General features: G+C 32.6%; 3 non-coding genes across 3 annotated transcripts; 1 reads left to right on the forward strand and 2 right to left on the reverse strand.

Annotated features, from left to right (window-relative positions):
* The first annotated feature begins 1,212 nt into the window (after positions 1-1,212).
* On the forward strand, positions 1,213-1,295 carry TRNAL-CAG (transfer RNA leucine (anticodon CAG)). The gene has a single exon. It is a non-coding gene; the product is annotated as a tRNA-Leu (tRNA).
* Positions 1,296-15,614: 14,319 nt separating this feature from the next.
* On the reverse strand, positions 15,615-15,697 carry TRNAL-CAG (transfer RNA leucine (anticodon CAG)). The gene has a single exon. It is a non-coding gene; the product is annotated as a tRNA-Leu (tRNA).
* A 7,655-nt stretch (positions 15,698-23,352) lies between these two features.
* Positions 23,353-23,424, reverse strand: TRNAE-CUC (transfer RNA glutamic acid (anticodon CUC)). The gene has a single exon. It is a non-coding gene; the product is annotated as a tRNA-Glu (tRNA).
* Between the last annotated feature and the right edge of the window lie 853 nt (positions 23,425-24,277).

The raw sequence follows: 24,277 nt of genomic DNA on the forward strand, positions 1-24,277 counted from the left end.
TTTTCATCTTTGCTTCCTGTAGATCATACACATTCTAGTGTTGGTCTAAAATATAACTTATTCATCGTAGCAACTACTTTTGAAGATTTATAATTTGTTTTAGTGGAATTTCCTAATTTTGAAAGAAAGCTCAAAGTTAATTTCATATAACCTGCAGGTCATAAATTAATACCTTACGCGTTTTTCTCAAGACAACATTTTTCAAATCTTCTTGAGTGATTACTCGAAAACAAAGGAACCGATCTTCAAAAATTTTACTACTACATATGTATTCCTTAAAATATGTATAAATATTTTGAACAATCAAAACTTGACAATTCTTTACGTTTATGACAATCTTGTTAATCTTGCCAAATGAGAGGAATCGTCAGTTCACATAGAACTTTTGCTTCGCTTTGCGTTAAACATTAGCTTTGACAGAAAAGTTCGATGTACGCTTTTGAGTACGTTCCCAAAAAAAATAATTTTGGACGCGAAGCCAAACAAAATGTTGGGCAAGTCGCGTCTTTTTACGCTTTGCCAAGCAACAGTCGCTATTTTTTTATTAAAGAGAAACACTGCAAGCAAAGCGTTCATTGTGGCATGCCATTCGTTGTTTCAATATGAAATCTCACACAAAGCGAGGAAAGTTGTAAGTGAATGGGCCTGAAAAGTCAGCTGCGGTTAACAGATATTTTTTTATAGAAATTTATACATTTGGGAAACCCAGAAATATGTATATTGTATACTACCAAAACCTTTTTCATGCATTTTTATCACAAATATTATGTTATATTTTGCCAAAATTTGCTGACATTCTTATAACGCTTATTATAATACTTTGCAAGAGCGAGAGATAGATATGTCAGTTTACTAATTCAGTTGGTGTTTGGTACATTAAGCGCTAATTAACGTGCCTTTTAGTTCGTTGCTTTTGAAGTTAAGCGCATACCATATATGTTACATATAAATATGTATGTATGTAAGTCTATAAGCTTTTACACGTCAAAAATTATAAGATATTTAAATGCACACGTCCATTCTCCTATTGAATTTGTTTATATTGCAAAAGCAACGAACGTGCCAAGCATAACGATTCACAGCGCGTTATCTGCTTTTGAAAGTGTGTTGAGTTAGCGTCCATAAGAGCATATGAACGTGGTAAACGTGGTGAATTCTCAAACGAGAGGTATAGAAGTGCTGAAATGGCGCAATTGTCACCAGCTGATAGAAGTCAGGATGGCCGAGTGGTCTAAGGCGCTGCGTTCAGGTCGCAGTCTACTCTGTAGGCGTGGGTTCGAATCCCACTTCTGACAAATAAGTTTTTTTTTACATTTTTTTTTATTTACTTAAAAAATGTATTTGATTTCATGAATTTTAAAATATATACATACGTATATAAAAGAAATAGTAGACGAATTAAAATCTCTGTATTTAAGTTTTCTATTGTAGTTTTAATTAATTTATTTTTACACAAATCTCTTCCAGAATATTTTTGACTTCAAATCTTCTAGAAAATCTTCGTAAAAATGTTTTTTATGTAATACATTGTTTTTATAAAGGAAAATGCGTTACGCAAATCGCAATTAACAACACCATAAACAAAAAAATATATATACATATATTTATAAACAAAATTCTCGCAGAAAAACCTGCATTACTCAGACTTGCCGGCTGCGCTACCGGATAACCGAAGCCGCAAAGAAAAAAATATCATCTGTTTGTAGAGAAAAAATAAACACATTTACCTTTAGGTAAATTGCATGTTTACCAAATTAAATTAAATTTAGTGTAAATAGTCGTCACTGAACTAGCCTTTAGAATGTTTACGCGCTTTAGATTCAACTAACATAAAATTTAGATAACCTGTCGGAGGCAGAGGTGCAATGAGAGACGTCCATTACTGATGAAATGTATGTACATACATATCTATGTGTACAATGGCAGGGAAAAACAATTTCACGGCCCACAATCAGATAAGATTCGAATTTTCTTAAAACACTGACACGTGTACAATATTTCTTGTTCGCGTGAGAAAAAAATGGAAGTCTTCAAATAGCGACTATACAGCTGTTGACAGCTAATTAGAAACGCTATCTATTTTGAAGTAAATGATGTTATTTTCCAATAAATCACGTATTGGGTGTATGCATTAATTCGTTCGGTTTTCTAAGAGAGGGCTCTACTAGTATTATTTCGCGTCGTATTCATCTGTGGCTATATTCATTTCAAAGGTACTGCCATTTCGCGTCGTTTTCAGTAGATATAAATTGTTTGAGCGTGAACAACAATTTGTTTCATTCATTTGAAAGCCATCGTGTTTTACTGGACGTTTATGGTGACCATGCTTTAGCCGAACGAACGTGCCAAAAGTGGTTTGCACGGTTTAAAAGTGGCAATTTAGACGACGGAGAACGACCCGGACAGCCAAACAAACTTCAAGACGAAGAATTGGAGACATTGCTCGACGCAGATGCATGCCAGACGCAAGAAGAACTTGCAAAAGTATGAGTTGATCAAGCAACCGTTTCCAGACGATTAAAATCATTAGGATTCATCCAGAAGCTTGGAAATCGGGTGCCTTATGAATTAAAGCCAAGAGACGTCGAACGTCGATTTTGCATGTCGGAAATGTTGCTTCAACGCCACCAAAAGAAGTCGTTTTTGCATCGGATTGTCACTGGCGATGAAAAATGGATTCATTATGATAACTCAAAGCGCAAGAAATCGTATGTGAAGCCCGGCCAACCATCAACATCCACGGCAAAGACGAATATCCATGCTGCTAAGGTTATGCTATGTATTTGGTGGGACCACAAGGGTGTGCTTTATTATGAGCTATTGAAATCGGGTCAGACGATCAATGGGGACCTCTACCGAAAACAATTGATATTTTTATAGTTTTTTTCACTCATTTTATTGAAACATATGATAAGCATAATTTAACAGCAAACATTTTATTTAAAATTCGTTTTTATTCCAAAGATTTATATCAAAACATGTGGAATCAACGATTTGAGTGCGACAACTAATTATGGAATTATGCTACTTTAAATAACTGTTTCTAATTAAATGTCGCACTTTATTAACCTTCTATAACGTGACGCATGTACTATGTGTAAAAAAATTAATAGTACTTCCACTGCACAACTACAAAACTGAGCGAATGTAGTAGTAAATAGAGTAGCACAAACAATGCAAGACCTTTAGGAAAATAAATAACGGTATATCAAAACATTTTATTATCTTACTCATAAGCCACCTATAAAAAGGGAACGTTTCTAATTAGCTGTCAACAGCTGTATATGCATAATGTGTTATTGTCAAGTAATATTAGTTAGTTAAGTATTTATAAATATGTATTAGTTAAGTATATGAAACAAAAACATTTTTTTCCGACTTTCTGTAGTAATAATTATAATATTTCCATAAATATATTTACCTCATTCCATATTAGCCGTCTCCAAACCAATAAATCTTGAAAAGTAACGAATCAAACAAAAAATTGGCATAAATCCACTAAATTTGCATAATTAGATAATATAGAATTGGAAAGATAGAATAGCAAGCATTACACCCACGGATTATAGAGACGAGATAGCGTCTATGCTACATCATAAACAACTCGAACTGAAAACGAAATATCATTGTTTTATTCCCGACTTCTATATATACATTACATTTCCTATCAAACGCTCTCCAAAAAAATTAATTAAACTATCGTTTTTTATATTTCAATCAATTTTGTAATGTTCGTGACTTCATTTTTTATTGCTTTTTCAAGAGAGTTGTGTTAAGAAGAAGCTCAGAAAAGTGGTTTAAATACAAATCTTGAAATAAAGGACCTGCATTGTAAGGAAACGAAACTAGAAAATATGTTTTATGGGAAGTCAGCAGGGGATTGGGAACATTTTGGAATAAATTAATATTAAAACAAGAAAAAAAAACGACTGCAGCGAAGCTATAATTCATTTCAAAGGTGCTTTTCTTAGATCATAGTAGAGATAGTTTGTATGGTCGCTATATGCTATAGTCGTCCGATATCAATAATATACTGTTGCCTTGGATAATAATTCATGCCGCATTTCGAGAAGATATCTCGTCGAATATAAAAGTTTTCCATACAAAAACTTGATTTTGACAGCTATATATGTGATTCGATATAGGACCAAAAAAACGTTATGCTCAAAGATATTAATTAATCTAAAATATCCAATGATAGTTCCATTGACTTATTTGGAAATTTGTATAAATTGTCACTCTCTCTAATGTATTTATGCGACAAAATTATAATAAATTGATCAAAACTACAGATTTGAAGTTCTCGAATAAAGTTGTCAAACTAAGAAACAAGAGCTAACATTTTTGACATAACTATTTTTTCAGAGGAATAATGCAGTTTCCACCTAACTTCTCGGATTAAATACTATCATAACTGAATTTATGAAGGAAAAATAAACAAGTATTTTACCATTATTGCTTGACATTCACTTTTGAGAACCTTCCATTCCAACTCAGCCAAAATTAATCAATTTTGCAATTTATGCCATTTTTTGCCGAATTAGGTACATTTTACGTAACGAAAAGTAGTTTGTATTTATTTATTTCTTTATTGTTATATTTGAATATGTGATTACATTTGTAATATTCGTAGCACTTATTGGCTTTATCCTTAAAAGGGCCTAGGACGTTGCTAATTAGGCAGTATGAGTATAAGTATAAGTAGTTTACATATGATATATTGCTGGTGTTGCCGACATATTATTTTAATAAAAAAATAGTTTTTACATCCGTGTGTCAGATTATAACGTCAGAGTTTGAAACAATAATTTTCGAAAGAAAAACTTCTTTTAACCAAGTTGTAAGTATTATTATACCTTGGACAGGGTATATAAAGTTTGCCACGAAATTTGTAACACCAAGAAGGAAGAAGAACTAGTCCCTCAGTTTTTAAGCCATCGATCTGAAATATTGCAACTGCCCTTTTCTCACTAAGAAGCTGCTCATTTGTCGGAACGGCTCATTCGTCGGATCACTATAAAACTGATATACATACCTGCCATACAAACTGAACGATCGGACTCAAGTTCTTGTATGGAAAACTCTTTCATTTGACGAGGTATCTTCACGTAAGCAAGTTCTTGTGAGAAACCTTTGTATTTGTGAAGGGTGCAACCGAAGTTAACATTTTTTCTTGTTTTTAACCCACTTTTGTGACGCACTTATAAAAGAAACCCGATTATAGAATTATTAGATGAGGTGCTATTATGTCAACTTGGTTTCGTATTTCAAATTTACAAACGAACCTATAAATCTCTACAATTTTATTTATATAATCTACTTGTAGATTACCAAAGGCGTTTGTGAATTTCAACATTCAGAACGAGATCTATGACGTTCATGCTCCTTAGTCGCTTTCTTTAGATATAAAATACGAGTTAATTAATCACTGCCTTCTTGACTAAAACAGCTGCCTGAAGGTTTTGTATGGTTCCTCCTTTTCATGAAGTAGCTTTAAACTTACATGATTATTATACCATAACAGAGATTTTTATTTTCAAATACAAAAGTTCTTTGATTATTTAAATCATTTAATTTTTATGGCCAGATTTTTTCATTTGGTACAATCATAACGTCATATAAAATAAAATAATTAGCGATTTGCGGCGTTCTTTTGAATAACAAAGCTTTAATTGTTCGGAAGCCCATTATGACTGAAGTGCATTATAACAGCTTGTGTCTATGTATGAGTGCTTCAAAACCGCAAAACAACAACTTGAATTGATAAAAATGCTCTAAAATCTCAATGAGCAGAAAAAGCATTTGATTAGAAATTTAATAATACTTTTATATCCAAGCAGTTATAACTCAATCCGCTTTATTAGCATTTCTAAAATATATCTCATGTTGAAATAGAATATTTTACTAATGTACGACAACGCTGAAATCTTGTAGAGTTTACGATAAGGCTGTCCGCATAAGCGAACAATAATCAGCACTTAATTTGGGTTTTTTATTTTTTTTATGAAAATGTATGGTCGTCTTATGAACAAAAAACTTGGAACATTAGCTTCAAACGAACATTGAAAAAATAAAACTAAAACAAACACATATGCCATGTATATTTTATATTTCAAATATCTTATTTTAAATTAGATTCTGTGCACTTTATTAGCACTAGTTTTGTTTAGAATAGCAATCAAATGACGGCCTTTATTGACACCAGTAAATAAAGCTCCTATTGATCCTTTTCCTTCTCAAGCGATATATGTATGTACCGATGATTTCGGCACGCATGTTTGTCAATGATCCGAAGAATGCGGGTGTATACTTTGATTTTTAAATAAATTTCCAAAAATAAGTAGGGAGAAGTTAAATTTATGTCACCTCTTTTTGACAGCAAGCGTTCACTCGTATTGAGCGGTATTCCTAGTGACATTAACGGTTAGTCGGACTATTTGTTTGTGTAAATGACATTTCATGAAGAACATATTCAGATTAGACTTTAAAATCCGCCGCAGACTGGTTCCACTGACATCAAAATGCTAAGCGTCGCGTCGGAAAATAAATTCACAACGTTTAAATTGACGATTTCTCATTGTCTCGATTTCTTAATTGTCACCAAGCGAGCAATGGTGTTATCAGGTGGTGAATGAAGACTTAGGCCAGTCTAGTGTCATAAATTCCTAACTCTCATAATTTATGCTGAGGATAAGGAAAAAGAAGTCGATCCTTGAAGCTTTATTAAAAATATACTTGAGAGTATAAAAAAATGTTTAGTTCAAAATATCGGCTGCTAAAAAATAAAAAAAACGGGATACTTATGTACAGAAAACTTGCTACCAAAGTACGTACATTTTTACAGTTAAAATCAATTTTTTGCAAAGCGTGGTCTTCTAAACAATTCATTAAATTTTTCAATATTTTTCTCACTCTTTTATCAATTGAATAATGTTTTTCTGACCTTATAACTTTAACCAAAAAGAAATAGTAGATTTTTTGAAAATCCTAGATTGGTTTAATCTATTAAGGGCTTGTATTGTGCAAGTAAGGCGACTATTTTCAGCATATGACGGCACCTTTTTGGCTACTCATTTCGGTACGCAGCAGATAAATTAATAGAATTGAGGTTTCTAAAATATGTCTAACCTAACTAAATCGGTTAGAAAATGTCATGAGTTAAATAAACGAAAGCCCACCCTGTTTCTAATTTATAGTATATGTACTAACAGGAATCGCTACGTGGAGAGCCAACTACGCGAGTAAGCCACGCTGCACTTTATATTTTGACTTTTTTCTAATACTTACATATGTACATTTTTTAATTTGAGATATCTTTCGAATGGAATGTCCGAATCGAACTGACACGCGAAGTAAGGACTGTTTTAGTTACTTTGTTTCACATCTTGGGTTACATTACTGCCATATTCGTAAGGATCCCTAACTTTTTTTAAAATATAATACAGGCTATGTGCACCGGAGAAAGTGTAGCTTCCCAACGGTGAAAGAATTTTTCAAATCCAATTCAAACAAACCATCAAATTTTTCCTCTATATAATATTAGTACAGCTATACTATATTGATATTCATCGATATGAAGGCGTGTGCCGAGTCAGTTAACAGCTAAGTCATAATAACAAATTTATGAATTCATTAAGAAATAAATTAGCTTACAAAACTTCCTTAAAATAAATTATCTAAATTCGGGGAAACAACTAACAACAACAGCAATGTTATATATTTATGTTTCAAGGCAATTTTAGTCGCCATCAATATCAAAAACCGAGTTATGCGATTAAATTAGTAGTTTTACAGCGCCAATGTTCACAAAAATACCCGAAAGATATATGCATAAATACATACATATGTATGCATAGTATTATAATGCGTACGTCGAAATATTTGGGTTCATTCTTTCACATTGCAACAAAATTTAATTATAAACAAAATTATTATGATGTTGCTATTGTGGAAAAAATTCAGATTATTTAAACATTTTTCACAAGTTCTAGCAAAGGAGCTGTGTGGGAGTGTACCTATGTTTACTAGAATACTGTTATTTGTGCGTTGGACTTTGCTGCCGTCGAGTGATTGGAAAACAAAACAAATTGATATTAGCGATACAAATTTCGATTTCAAACATTTGGCGTGAGAATCTCTTTATTTCACATTCAATTGTAGATGCATATGTATATATAGACATATTTAAATTTGATCTAAATTCTACTTTCAGTCAAAGTGTGTCAGCGACCTTGACTCCCAAATTCTTCCAAGCAATTCTGCAAGTTCGTAAAATTTAATGCCTTAAAAATGTTGTAAAAAAACACAAAACAAACAAGCAAAAGAAAGTGATTAATAATTTATGGATTTTCATATATTTCCTCATAAATATAATATAACAAACAATTGTGTGTGCCTATATGTGTGTGTACATGCCATAAATGCTCATATCGCAGTAATTGCTGTTTTAATTTATGTGGTTCAAGTTAATGCTGTAATACTCTTATTACATGTATTGCACACATACATACATATTTACAGTAAGTATGTACAGATATACTTATGTGGTTCATCGCCAACCTAACCCAATGACATTGAGCCAGTGCCCTAATTTGGTTGGGACCGGCGCACAACCGGCTCCGGCTTCTCGCTTGTCAAACAATTTTATGCATATTAATTTTTATACCTACTGCACTACTGCGCAAGATATTAAAATTTTGTTTAAATAACGGTAGATTGTAAAAGTTTCGAGTGAGTTAAGATGTGAAGCCAGTATTGAGTCCGACAAAAAGGCCTAACTTTGACATTTAATTCAAAGTGTAAGGAAATATGTATCGATTTCCAATTTACAGAAATGCATTAAAAGGTGACACTCTATAAACCAATAATTACAACTTGTAACTACTCATATAATATTTGGATCCACCCGCATTCACTCCTCCTTACTTGTTTTATTTTGTTATCGCATATTTTAAGTTTTTTTCACATTTCCTGGTTTTACTGGCTACATTTCAGCTACTGCATGGGCCTAGTAATGGCAACAAAGCAAATCATTCATTACAAAAACATACTTATATGCATATGTGTATTTAGGTATATACAAAAATATGTACATATATACCTATATAATTGTCCCAATATAAGCAGTGATAAACAAATTTCTGCGATTATAGTATGATTCTTGTTTTCAAAGTATATATGTTTACACAGCAAAATATTTACGAGTGACACAGCTGTTTGGGTTCGCAAGCCAAGCGGTAATTGTAACTAACACAAAAAGTATAAAATATATAAATAAATAAGCATAAAAGTGAACCAAAAAAAGGCAAAAAAAAATAGTTTCAGACAATTTTCCGAAACTCAATTTTATCTTATATTCTCGTTTACGAGCCGCTCAAAACGAACTGTGTTGTCAGAGCTGGTCACTTCGCTTTACTCATCGCTTCTGCTTCTGCTTCTTTAAACCTGGAGCTCACGCAAACTTAACGATAATCTTTGTTGTGCTGTGTGTTAGAAGGATTTTTTTACCATGAAGACTTAATTACTAACATACATATAACATATATATAAAGCAAGCTACTTGGGACTAATTTTAGACAGGAAGCTTTCTTGGAAACAAAACTTGGAAGCTAGGGTAAAGAAAGCAGCTACAGCGTTTTACACATGTAAAAGAATGGTGGGCCCCAGGTGGGGACTGACACCTCGGGTGGCTCACTGGCTGTACACAGCAATTGTAAGGCCGATCATGACCTACGGTATAGTAGTATGGTGGCCAATTACAGAAAAGAAATACGCGATTAGAAGCATGGAAAGTATACAAAGAGCAGCTAGTATTTGCATCAGTGGAGCTCTCAGAACTACGCCAAGCCAGGCACTCAACATAATTTTACACTTGCTGCCAACAGATCTGTATTGCAAGCAAATGGCAGCGTAGTCAGCTCTGAAACTGAGGGAATCCTCCCAACTAGTCGCCAGCAATAAGGGGCATTCTATGATACTTAGAAAGTTCCCGTTTCCTCCCATAACTACGGATTTTCGCAATCCTATGGAGCTGAACCTAAATCCGGTCCTCAATATTGCCTTCCCCTCCAGAGAGGAGTGGGAAAGGGACGTAGTGGACAAGGAAGCAGGGATAAGCTTCTATACGGATGGTTCCAAACTGGATAACCGAGTAGGCGGCGGTGTCTTCTCGGCCAAACTAGATACCAAAATGGCCTTCCGGTTACCAGACCACTGCAGTGTCTTCCAAGCAGAGGTCACTGCAATTAAAGAAAGCCTTCTTGTACTAACAAAAAGTGTAATCACAACAAGAAGTGTATTTATATATACAGACAGCCAGGCGGATTTGAAATCTCTGATGTCTCATAGGATTTCGTCGAAGACAGTGAAAGATTGCCCTGATCTTCTAGCGGATCTGTCATCCTATTTCACGGTAAATCTGCAATGGGTCCCAGGACACAGTGACATCCCTGGGAACTCCGTGGCAGATGAACTAGCCAGAACAGGCACCACCCTACAACTAGATCCTGGTAAGGAGGACATAAATATGCCTCTGGCTACTTGTAGATACGTAATCGACAAACATGTCATTAATATAGCCGAGTGTCAGTGGAATCAATCCCTGACCTGCTCAACTAGCAGGCAAACGTGGCAAGAATGGAATATGAGCCGCACATGCGACTGTTAAAATTCAAGAGGAATGATATAAGAACTCTCGTAGGAGTACTAACAGGCCACTGTCTAATAGGCAGACATGCAAGTAGACTTGGCACGCCATATAACGACTATTGTAGAAGCTGTCAGAAAGTAGAAGAGGAGGAGACCATTCAACATCTTCTATGCGATTGCGCAGCACTATATAGGAAAAGAATCGCAACCATCGGTCGTGGGATTCTTGATGACGTCTAGGAGGTTGCACAGATAAAACTTGTCTCACTGATGAAGTTCATCAAAAGTATGGGGTGGTTCAGAGAGGAGCCAATAGAGTGAGGGGATCACAGTACCTGTGGTATCACAATGGGCCTCCTAAAGGCCTAAGTGTGTCGAGTGACAGCCACTTTACCTACCCTACCTACCTACCTACATACATATGTACGTAGCTGAAATCTGCTTAGCCAAGACCCTGTTCATCTATTATGCAGATTATTGCTGTATGTATATACAAGTACTATAGCCCTCTGTAACCAAAGATCATAACGAGATACTTAGTTCGTTCTCCTTTACTACTTCTTGAAAATGTTGAGGTTTTTTATAGAAAATTTTGATTATTTCGGCATCCTTCACTTAAAAGCATTGCAATAATCATATTACTAAAAACAGGGCTTTGATGGTGATTTTAAAGAGTATAATACTACCATCAAAGTTAACATATTACAAAACTCTCTATTTTTTTTAGAAAATACTGTCAGTGTATATTGCGATCCGAAATACAAGTAACAAAAGGACTTGTTTATTCACTATTGTATGTTTCCTTTATTCCCAGTTGCTAAAATACTTCATTATATTTACTTCAAGTAGGTAACACCTTTCTTAAAATATTTAACCGTGCGGTCCAATGAATAGTCCTGACGAAGTATTTGATTCATACTAAGGCTTTTGGCTATGCTATTCTATAACTTTAGTCATATTTTATACTATTGATTTTCAACCATCTAATTAGAAAGCATATTGAAAGTTTAACTCCACATTTAAGACATAACTATTATAAACGGAGCCACAAATATATGTATGATAGATAGATGACCAGTTCAGTGAACTTGATTTTTTTTCTGAATTTGTTAGAACAACTTTATTGAACAATCCATACTAATATTAGAAATGTGTGTGTAAGTATGTTTGTTACGAACGATACCGAATTCTTTGGATATAGGTATTTGTTGTGTTTACAGAGAGTCTCCAGGCTCCTTCTGTTACAGAAAAAGGCGTTATAGGTCCATGCTAAAGCTAACGTTACCGCCATTGATAAGTGTTACGATTCGGATTTTATGGTTTCTTACGTCAATATCAATGATCATCTCATCATGACATCTTCCTATTGCATTCATATTCCTGCATCATATGAAGGTATGATCTTTTGAATTGACCAATAAGGTCATGTGGTTTGACTACGTTAGATTTCTTTGTGTGGTATTACGAAAAGATAAGAGTTTATTCTGAAGAGTCATTTTCAGTTATTGAAGAGATAAGTTCTATCTCCATCTAGAGATAAGACTTGTTAGACTATGTTGGAAAATATCGGTTCAAACCCTATATACCACACAAATTCTGAATTCACTAGAGATACAATTGTAATAATGAACATTATAATTTTTCTGTGTTTTACACGTTTTAAATCATTTGTATGATAACGTTTTTCTTGAAGTGAGTTTATAATTGCCGATTGTTACCTTTTTGCGAGAATTATGACCCATTGCCTTTGTCGCAATTTCTTGCAAATGTTTGTGAGCCATCTGCAGCTGTACTGAAATATGTACATATGTAATTACTGCTATCTCCACACTCATCAATAATATATGCTAATTTCTTTCAACAATATTTGCAATTGTTTTGATGTTTACGTATCCTAACCACTTGTAATTGGGTGCTAATTGTCTGGTATTTATTTTTTATATTTTACAGTTTTAAAAAATTTAAAAAAATTGCGCCCAAACTTGTATTTTAAATATTTTTAACAGTATTTAATTGCAATAATTGCACAAATAATCAGTGTAAGCACATAAGTGTACATGTATGTATGTGTGTATTTACGAGTATGCTTTACGGATTCATTTGTCAAATTATCTCGTTAGACTTACGATCGTATGCTTAAAACGTATGTTTTTATGTTTTTACATTTGCACGTATAACTGTTTGTCTTTTTGTCTACTCATACGGGTACATGTGACCCTCCGTCTGTCTGCCTGTCTATCCGGTAATTCCTCTGTTTGTTAATTGGCATTTTGACACGTTTGATATGTTCACGGCTCTCATACTGCTGGAATGCATGCAATCGCGGCTTGATGTTCACTTGTACGGATATGAAAAGGGTTCTGTTTTTGAGCATTATAAATAGTAAATCAGATTATTTTGCCATTAATACTTTTTTGTAATTTTTTGTTGTATTCCTTTACTACTTTTATTTCCCAGTTTTTAATGATAAAAATAAACTTAAGTGTCAGCCGATAAAGTAATCCAAACTTTATACTCTTTTTCAATGAAATAATATCTATACGCCCTTCTTCTGCACGCTTTAACATTATTTTATTAGAAATAAATCCTTTGGAACTGATATTGGGCTACTGTAAAACAGATCTAGACTAGTCTAAATATTTATCACAATAAACAAGTTAAATTTTTATAACACAAGCAATAAAATCAAACTAAATTTGAAAATTTTTTTCTGTGTTTAGAACTATACTTCGCTCTTAAATTCTCTTTAGACATGTCATATTTTTTCGAATATACCTATTTTAAATAATATTCTTATTCTTGTATGGAATATTCATCAAGTATTAGACACATATAGCGAACATTAATGAGTCTAACATTTTGTCCAAACAGGCCAATTAGCCAGGGCAATTAAGATGTTAATCGACTCGTCGAATTTTGTGTTGAAATACACACAATATAGCTTAAACTTTAACTTAATAATGTGATTTACTAATTTCTTATCGATATTTTCCCGTTGAAACAGTTGGGTTTTGGAGTTTTGACAGTAAATAAGAATAATTTGACAATTACGCAAAACTGAAACAAATGAAACTAAAGAACTTTGTGAGAAATGGTATTTACATTAACTTCACATTTATTGTGTTAATAATTTGAATGTTATTATAGAGCAGACTATTATTTTAAGTAAGGCAAGCATCAGGTTCTGTGATAGCCTTTCTCGCTAACATAAATATTATAGTATTTTTGATTTAATGATGAATTTGAATTTCCTTTAATCTATTCTCAATGACCACATCTTCCCATTTTATCGTATTTTCATTAAAAAAATGTTTTTTTTACTATCATTTTAAAGTCTTCGCACGGATGCTTTCGTTGTCAATTGAATACTAATGCCTAGTCGTTTTGTCTGTCAACTGTTCAGTGTTCTGGCAGTGTTGTTAATTTCAGTGAGGAGTTTCGCCTCATTTTATCCTTGGACCATGAATAATAATTACCAGTTCAGAAGTCTGATTTGATGGAAATTTATAGATGTTTTTTTTTATTTTAGAGTTTGAACTTTTAATCTAAGTTGTTAGGCCAATTATAATTACAATTTTTAAACTTACTGACAGGAAGTATTCACTTAAATTGCATCTCAGCTGGGTTCTAAGTTATATTATATATATTTTGATACTGATAATCGAACAAAACAAGAGTATAAAGTAATTCCTTATGTAATTTGATTATCAGTCTCAAAATTTATATAACTTTTTTACGGATTTGTTCGAGTTTATGACAAAAAGTAGTTAAAGTTACCTTCTCACCAAAACAGGGTTGCAAATGAAGCATTAAAAAAATAAATATTTTAATTGATATTAATTTTTTTCCAAAAATGTTGATTAAAAATAATTTTAAATTTTAAATTTAAAAAAAAAGGTAAATTCCAACTGAATAATTAAGAACTAAAATAAAATAAAAATTGTGCTTAAATCATAATAATTTTTTTTTTAATTTCGCTCCCATAAAAGTACCCTATATTATTTTTAGAACGACTACTTTTTTGTCACTCTGTCAGCTGCTGCATTTGTATTATAACGAGCACAATCAGTGATTTGCTTTTATTTGAAGTTAATTTGATTTTGATGAATAAAAATTGCATATAAATTTGCAATTACTATATTTAAAACAAAAACAAGTTGCGAGAGTATAAAAATTAAAACAAATGGAAAACAGTTCAAGTGAACTACTTAAGATTGACGTTTGGTATGTGTGTGTGCGGAGGCGAAGCCTCTATTACGTTGCCATCAAATAGCGGTTTGTTTGACCCATTAAACGCTGATGAGATTTAATTTTTAACGCTTTTGCAATTTACATACAAACATACACACACAAACATATGTATTTAAAAATTCAATTGAACCGCATGTATTTATTTTATGTTTAGTTGTTTGTTCGCAAGCAAATTCGCTTTCATTGCGCTTGAACCTTTCAAGTTCGTTTAATTAAGCGAAATCGTAAAGCTAAGATTTCAATTAAATAAGCGATTAAATGCAAAAATGTTTAGCGAATTAAGCGTTCGCTCTGCACGCATAATGTTGAAAAATAAAATGAACACTATATAAACATGTGTGCGAGCATATGTAATAGTATATAATCGGGCTTAACCTTCGACAAGGTTATATGAAACAAAGAGAAGATTTAGTTGATAATTACAATTTTATAAAAAAAGGTTGCAATATTTAACACAAACTAAGAAGTTAATTTAATGCAAAAAATTACTACATCATAAATGTATGTACATACAATAGATACATATGTATGTAATAAAAAAATACAATATGTACTTAATTTTATTAAGTAATTTAATTGAGATAAAACCAAATTTCAAATAATTAAAAATAAAAAAAAATCACTAATTATAATTAACTACATATCACTTTGTTTACTTGTCAAACAAAAACAACTAATTTATTAAAAAAAAATTGTAGAACACATAAAAAATAATTTGTCAGAAGTGGGATTCGAACCCACGCCTACAGAGTAGACTGCGACCTGAACGCAGCGCCTTAGACCACTCGGCCATCCTGACACTTGTCGCTTCTTGGCAAAATGATTCACAAAAGCACGAAGACACTGCTGTAAAGTAAACCAAAATCGTTTTCGTTTCTTTTTTACGCAATTTTCCGGCATAGTACGCCGTGATTGAATGTTTTCAATTTCTTATATTGTGTCATACAAAAAGTTAAGAAACATTAAGCAAATTTTTAAAAAGCAGAAAGAAAATTCAATTAACCTTTGGCTTAACATAAATTTATACATGTAAACACATATGTATTGTACATATTATTGACTATTATTTGATAACAAAACACTTTCACCGGATATGGCTTGTTTTGACTTTTTATGTTCACGAATTTCAAATACTAAACGGCAGATGAGTCGATTGTCATAATTTCAAAAAGATTTTTCACATAAAAAATTAAATATTTTAATCAAACTTTTTATTATTCCAAAGATTTTGTGGGTGTTCAAAGGAAAAAGGAAAGGAATTTCCGACAGTTCCTCTGAAAAAAAGTGCCTTAGCGTTGACAGCCGAACTTCTTACAGGATTATCAAAAGTAAAATGAAAAAATATATGTTTTAATTAAGACCATAAACTAGGTACTGGACGAAGGAAAAACAGAAGAAGTGAAAATTGTACTTTTGGCAAACGTGTTTACAAAAAAACGCAAATTTTGGTGAAAGAAAGAAAATACGTTTTTTTTCTTGGTTAGTTGTAATTGAACAAAACAAAAATCCTTCGTTCAAGACCTTTTAAATTAAACTCGAAGACCTGTGTAAAATTTGATTTAGATCGGTTAAATAATTCGCGAGAAATCTTAACAACCGGCTTTGAAAACACAGTTTCGAGAAAAACGCGTTAAAAGTTTCAGGCGCGCAACTTTTTAGGGCTGTATCTCCAAAACTATTACTCGGATCAACTGTAGAAATTAGGACATTCTAGAGATGTTATAGAGATAAATAAGACAATAAAAACTTTTTTTTTAAAGCCGTAAAATCCATGAAACTTCTTGAAGCTAATCCGATCAAGTGTATGGACTTTTTTGATATTACATCTAATGCTGAAAGTGGCTAACACCCCCGGATTATAGAATCTAATAAACAAATAATTTAGAGAGTGGCAAGTGGAAGAAAAAAATATTATAAATAAAATTGACATGATTGATTCATGGTTGAATAGCAAGAAGTTATAAAATTTTAAAGAGAGAGTATGTATCTCTTTTATTATAAGAAATAATATTAAGAGCAGAAAAATGGAGAAACTAAGTCTGTAGCTAGTAGTTCCCAACGACATGTTTCTCTAGATTGAAAAATGATCTATAGCAATAATCTAGGTAAAATCCTTTTGAGATTTTTATGAAGACTAGAATATACTTAATATCACATAGTATGTGTTTGCCGTATTATTTGTGCTCTGAGAGGAAATTAGATTGGAAATCACAAAACTTTCTGCTATTCTATTATTCACGAAACTTATGTTTAGGTGAGCAATATAGTCTTTAATTTCTATTTATTTTGTTATATTTGTTTATTTTTTCAATATTCTTTACTAGATAGTAAAGTAATCCTCTCTCTTAGCTAGATAAAAGTCTTAACTTTCTCATTGGTATGTATGCAAGAATAGAGATCTCGCATACAATAAGAATAGTGGGCTTGTTATCAGCCAAGACCTGGAAAAAAGTAATTCCACTACATTTGTAAACTTGCGTTAGTATAACAGTCTTTGTTAGTTATTTGCCTTGCATGACCGATTTAACCAGCCCTATTTCGAATGAGTTTATTCGATAATCAGTATTTTAGACGTGTGGGTTTCTTGCAGTAAATACTCGCATATCGCTTGGTATGTGATGGTTTATTTAATTAAGGTAATGGAGATCAAGACCTAATTGTACTGATTGGTCATTTGATGTCTGATCAACATTGTGATCCGTTCAGGTTGCTTTTCTATACTTTTTGGCGATAACGAAAATAACGATGTGATTGTTAAGGACAAAAGTGACAGTTGCCACAGTAGAATAAGTATGCACATTAAGTAATGGTGAAAAAATCTTATATTATATTAAGGCTTAGATTTACCAGTCAATTTCATGAAAGTCAACTGCGACTTTCCGCCTACACACACATATTTATAAATGGGTTTATGGCTATAAAGGAGTATTCGAAATTAAAATATCGGATGAAATGTGACCTACATATGAATGAAATATGTGTCGTTAATTCACTAAAAAAATACATAATACACTTAATTATACATACATACTTATGTGCCTCGGCGCTACCGCTTGGCTAAACGCTGCCTTTGCCCACTGTCAGTGACAATTAATCAAGTGGTGCGCGGTCACGCACTACAACTGTCATTAGTCACTAGTAAATGTCACACGGGCGGGTATGGCGTGCGCATTGTTTGTTCGCTAATTCGACGACGTGATAAAATTGGCGCAAAAAATATAAATAAATGAATAATGAAAAGTAGTGACGACCCGCTAAGCGAAACCGAAAGCGTTTAGGTCGCGCCAAAAATTTGCAGTAAATTCGCTTTACGCTTGAAATTTCGCCTATGTACATTAAATTATATGGAATTGGACATATTCGAGCGGCAAAAACGTGATATTCGAGAGAAATTGCGAAAACAAAGACAATAAAATTCGAAAGAAAACAAAACCAAACGGCAATAAAATTAGAAAACAAATGGAACCGAAAATAATTGCGCAAAATTTTACTTACAAATGTATTCGTTTGAAATGTGTAGATCAGTTTAATTATATCCAACGCAAATCTCGACCAAGAGAGCTTGGTTTCGTGAAACAATTTTATAGAATGCCAGTTCGAAGATTGTTAAAGGTATGACTTCCGCTTCAAATGTTAGGTTAAATATAGTGTTACATATATATTTTGAACTGACTTTCAAGCGGTTAATGGATTTTTTGAAAATAATTTTTTGATTTTGATGAAATTGCGGGAATCCTTTTGAAGGCCAACCCGAAAACCCCCTTTTCCATACAGCGCCAATGAGTACTGAAATCTAGATGAATATTAAGTTATGGCAAAAGAAGCTTCCACAAATATTTGACACCTATCAATATACATAAATTTATAGTAGAACTGACATTGTTAAGCTTCATGGAATTTTTGGTATTGATCCGTTTTGGTGATGATCCTTCGCTTAGAAAGTGTTCTCCAAACAAAGTGTTCTAATGACACTCAACTAGTTAGTACAGTTTAAATAAAATTTCGAATTAAATCGGAGACTGAGTTTTTACCCTTCAAAACGTTCGAAATCCAAAGTTTCAAAACTCATGGAGAAAAGCTAAGAATACGGGGTTTTTTGGCGAAAAGAATGTTTGAGCAAAAACAATACTCTCGTAAAACTGAAATTTCAATAATTTGGTTTTCAATTTCTCCCTCAAACAGGAAGTTTTGAACAGCTTGTATTTTTCAGAGTTATTTTACTTACTTCGAGCGAAGTGGCTAGCGGAATAGCAAATGACGGGTTTGTAGTTCTAGACCTCGTGCGTTGGTTACAAATATGGGGGACCTAATTAAATGAGAAGCATTTGCTTTTGAACAAAAATAAGTTTCTTTCTATTTAATTGCTACACCACGCTTGCTTTTATTTTAAATTTAATTTTTTTTTTTGTTTTGTTTTGTGTATTATTTTTGTTTTGTTTTTGTATTTCTGCTTTTAACAGCGGCGAACTGTCAAAAATTAACAAAGCGAAATGTCACTGCTTTGTGAGAACGTGACAAATGTGAGATGTTGAAATTTTTTTTTAAATCTCAGCTGTGTTACAGCAAACAATGGGCGACAGCCAGCGGGAGGTGATAATTAAGCAGATTTGGCTCATTAATTCTGTTTCGTCCGAAAGCATGTGCTGTTTTATGGTGTCTTTCTGCAGTTTTGTTTTGTTCCCCACTTCGGATTCGCAGCTTGCTTATTTGAATAGAAATCAAATCAATAGAATTTGAAAAGCTTCTTTTTTTCTTTTAAAGAATTGCAAGCATATACATACATATAGCTATTTGGGGACAGAAGCTTAGTGCAAAGCTCCATTAAAAGTCAGATTAATGGGTGTCAATGCGAAAGGTTGCCGCAATAAAGAAATAAAGAGCTCAATAAATTTCTCAAATTACTCAGGCAGCCAGCGATTGGATTGGCCGCCAAGTGCAAAGCATTTTTTATGTTAAACTTAAATAAATAAATAAACAATTAATAAAAGTAATGTGCATGTGTTTTGCCTTGACACATTTTCAGCGCTTCAGCAGAATTAAAAAAACGAAAATATAAAATATGCCTGCACATTATTCAGCAACACTGTAGTAAATCACTTACATGTTTAATTAAAAAATTCGCAATTATGCAAATTTTATGAAAACAAACCTAAAAAAAATTACAATAATTGGAAAAATTTAAATATTTATAAGTTGTAAGTTGAAATGTTAATAAGGTTGCCGATAACTCACGGATTTTGAAAATCATACATACACACTGTCAGTACTAACGCGCAATGGCAAACAGTGTTGCCGCTGTGCCATATTTTTTAAAGGCAATACTATGTGGTAGAAGAAACAAAATGTTTTTCGAGGTTTATAAGACACACGAAAGCAAACTTTGGATCCATCCAGGCTGCAAAAGATTTTTTACAAAATTGTCTTAAATTTCGGTGATTGGTAATTTTCGTATTAAAAATTATAATCTCCCAATAAATATAGTTAATGCTCTCGAAAGAGTCGCGACAATGTAATGAAAAAGTACTCGTATTTATATCAACGCAAGAACTGTTACCTCTGCAGCATACCTTCATTTATATTTTTAACCGAGAGATAAATCCTTTTTGAAAACATTATGAAACCGAGCATTAAAGCTGGGACCCTACTTACTATGAATATAATATAATCCCGATTAGTGATGAACTGATAGAGAAAGATATAGAATGGATCTGAAAACAAAAACCCATACCAAAATTTCGTGAAGTTATCTCGTAAAATAAAAGGCTTACCATACAAGCACTTGATTCCGATCGTTTAGTTTGTATGGTAGCTATATACTATAGTGGGCTGATATCGGCCGTTCCGACAAATGAGCAGCTTCTTGGTGAGGAAAGGACGACTGAAAATTTTCAAATCGATACATCAAAAACTGAGTGACTAGTTCGTACACAGACAGACGCTGATGTCACACTGATCATTTATATATATATGCTATAATAGGGTTTTTGAAGTTTCCTTTTTGGTGTTACAAACATTGTGGCAAATTCAATACACCCTGTTCAGGGCATAGAAATGTAATTTATATTTCTTTTATAAATTAATAAGCCGTTAAATTTATCGAACGAAAGTCACTCCTATTTTTTATATATATATATACATAGATATGGACGTAAATTATACATATTTTGTAATATTAGAATATCGTTTGATATATAGTCATTATATCTTGTTTTGTGTCAAAAAATTTCGGTCAAATTAGTTTGAAAGAGAAGAAACCAGGCCCACATCCCATTTTTGAAGGTCTCTACCAAACAAAAATTATAATATCTCACTTTGGCTAATTTATAACTTATAATTTACCAATAAAGTACAATATTATAATAAAAATTCCAATTGAATTTGCAAGCAATAATTAAACACAAATGGCAACCCTATATGCAATTGCTATGTACGCACTTACCTATAGCCACTTGAACGACTCAACGCGACTTCAGAAACTAATTAAAGTTACTTACTCCGCATGATTTAACTAATCTGCGTTCAAAGTTATCTACCGAGTGAGTGCAACTGCCAGTCCCAGCAAACGGAATCGCCCATACGGCTACACATACACAAGTATATACAAGTAGCTAGGTATGCAATAGCTGATATTGATTGTTTGAAAGTATGACTTGAAATAGCGGCCACAATATTTTCATTTGGCATTGTGATTTATTCCATTAATCATTGACAAATATTTTAGAAATATATAATCATACGTACACACATACCTACACACATGTACCTGCATATGTACAGTATACATACTAGTATAAGAATACTAAGTAAATACCAAGTCGTCCGCTGCCTTCATGCCTTCACTATTAGTGGCTGAAAAAGGACGTGTACTGTGGGTCAAGTAGAACTGCCGTAATTCTTTTTTGTAAATATAATACTATATACATATATCATATAATATGTTAAGACATTAAAACATGCAACTCTGTTTATTAAATGTTAAATGCTTATTATATAAAAAAGATATGTTCTGGTAAGAATTTTTGCACTGGGAGTTAAATTGGGGTAAAAATCAAAAAATATAACACCAAAAGAGCACTATTATAATTGGCTCTCATTAGATAGGCATACAATTTTCAATAGACTATTGAGACGTAGAACTCTCTGTTCTTGTTAATAGCTATGATAATGTATGTTGAGAGTTCAATTATAATTGTTTCTATATCTATTTAAGAGTCGATAGGTTCTCCCTCAAGATTTAAAAATATTTCTTCATTCGAATAAGATCGATGAATGAAATCTGTGGAAAGGGTACTATAAGAAACCTATCGGATAGGACTTTGTAAGAACCTTAAACGTTTTTAAAGGATTCAGTTGAAGTTATTTATCTGAATTAATGAAAGTTTCTTTTAAATAGACTCATTATTTTTTTGAACTGGACTCCCCGGAACTATGAACTACAATATGTTTTTGTTTTTCCACAAAAAAGTCGTATGTATAAAGATTACCCAATCTGGAAAATATGTAGATCGTTGACCAAGGGCAGATAATGTTATTGAAGGACCTGATGATTAAAATACTTGATTTAATTTAGCTTCTTCTAAGCAATTCTAAACAATTTCTCCGAAGATTGTACTATTGGCTTAATAAATAACCCATGCCAAATTTAGTGAAGAAGTGGACGAGGACTGTTTTAAATTTTAGATCGAAATCTCAAATGACTAAGGAACTAGTTCGCGTGTATACAGACATACAGATGGACATGGCTAAATCGACTCAGATTGTCAAGCTGATCATTTATAAATATATGTATATACTTTATAGGGTCTCCGACGTTTCTTTTTGGGTGTTACAAACATCTTGGCAAACTAAATATACCCCAGGGTGTTATAATACCGTGTGGAAATAAAAATAATAGTTTTTAAAGAAATTGTTATAAATTAAATATCATGACGGCATTCACAGCAAAATCTGTTTACAAAAAAACTTTTCAGAAACTTGCTTTTCAGTATAAGATTAAATATAGTTAGAAAATACTAATGTTAACAAAATTTAATTTGAATATTTGAAAAAACTGTTATTTTTTAACTTAAATATCATGGGATAAAATATATTTATCGCATTATTGTCTTCCAAAAGCTTAATTAATTGATTACTCCGACGCACCTAAAATAATAGATATTAAATTTGTAGTAAGTTTCCAACAAATATGCAATGTTATGTATGTGGTGGACTTATAGATTTTGAAACTCAATTAAATAGTATTTGAAACAAAAAGGTAAATTTGAAACCAGTTTCATACTACACTAACAACTGGTAAACTACCAACCTACACCCTGACTGGATAAATATGCTATAAAATCAAAAAATTATTCTTTTCATATGAAAATAGCATTAGTTTTAATTTCTTGAAAATTTATTTGAACCGTAACATTGAAAAAAATATTTAAAATTGTAAATATATATTGAAAATAAATTTTCCCATACCGGGAATCGAACCCGGGCCTTCCGGGTGAGAGCCGGATATCCTAACCACTAGACAATATGGGATACTTATTATCAACACACAATGTGCTACATCCAGCATATTCGGAGCGTATTAAAGTATGATTATTGTATAAATGAATATCAGTATGTATGTACGACTATATATAGGTATGTGTGAGTGTTAGCAAATTGTTTTTAAAAATAAATAATTTTTTCTCTTTATTTCTTTTACTTGCAGCACAAAGTCAGAAAGTGGCGGCAACAGAACGTAGCCAGTGAGCAAACACTTGTGTTACATTTGTTAATGCATACATGCATGTGTGTGTGTGTGTGGCCAGAAAACAGCTCTACCTGCACGCCAAATGATATGCGATTAATGACGCTTTAAAACAAATAAACAAAGCAAAAAGCAAATAAATAATAAAGACCATAAAAAATAAGTTGAAAGCAGTTGTTGGTCGATAGCTGCATATGTTTATGTGTACGTGCCGTGAAATGAGCACAATTAATGCGCGACTCCCACGCCTGCGCAGTGAATGAGCGTTAACAAAGCCAAAACTGGCGACAGTCATGCGTGGCGCATATTCCGCGAAACAATCAGGCTCATCAGATGCCACCGATTGCACCGCCAATGTCTTACCAATGTCACACCCAGCTGTTGGCAACAAAAACAACAACAACGTCGTCCATGTTTGGTGGAAATTGCACCCTATTGTAAATATATGGACATGTGCCAATATGTGTGTATGTATGCATGTAGGCCTATTTGTGTGCTATCTCTTTGCATCGGTGCATTCAAGCGCCGCGCTTTATGAATAATGCAAATTTCTCTTGATTCCCGGCGTAAATACAATGCATGCACATGTTTATAGCAATAAAAAAAATAAAAGTTTAAAAATTTGCATTTGTATATGTG

This window comes from Bactrocera oleae, chromosome 6 (genome assembly GCF_042242935.1).
Source record: "Bactrocera oleae isolate idBacOlea1 chromosome 6, idBacOlea1, whole genome shotgun sequence".
NCBI classification, from domain to species: domain Eukaryota; kingdom Metazoa; phylum Arthropoda; class Insecta; order Diptera; family Tephritidae; genus Bactrocera; species Bactrocera oleae.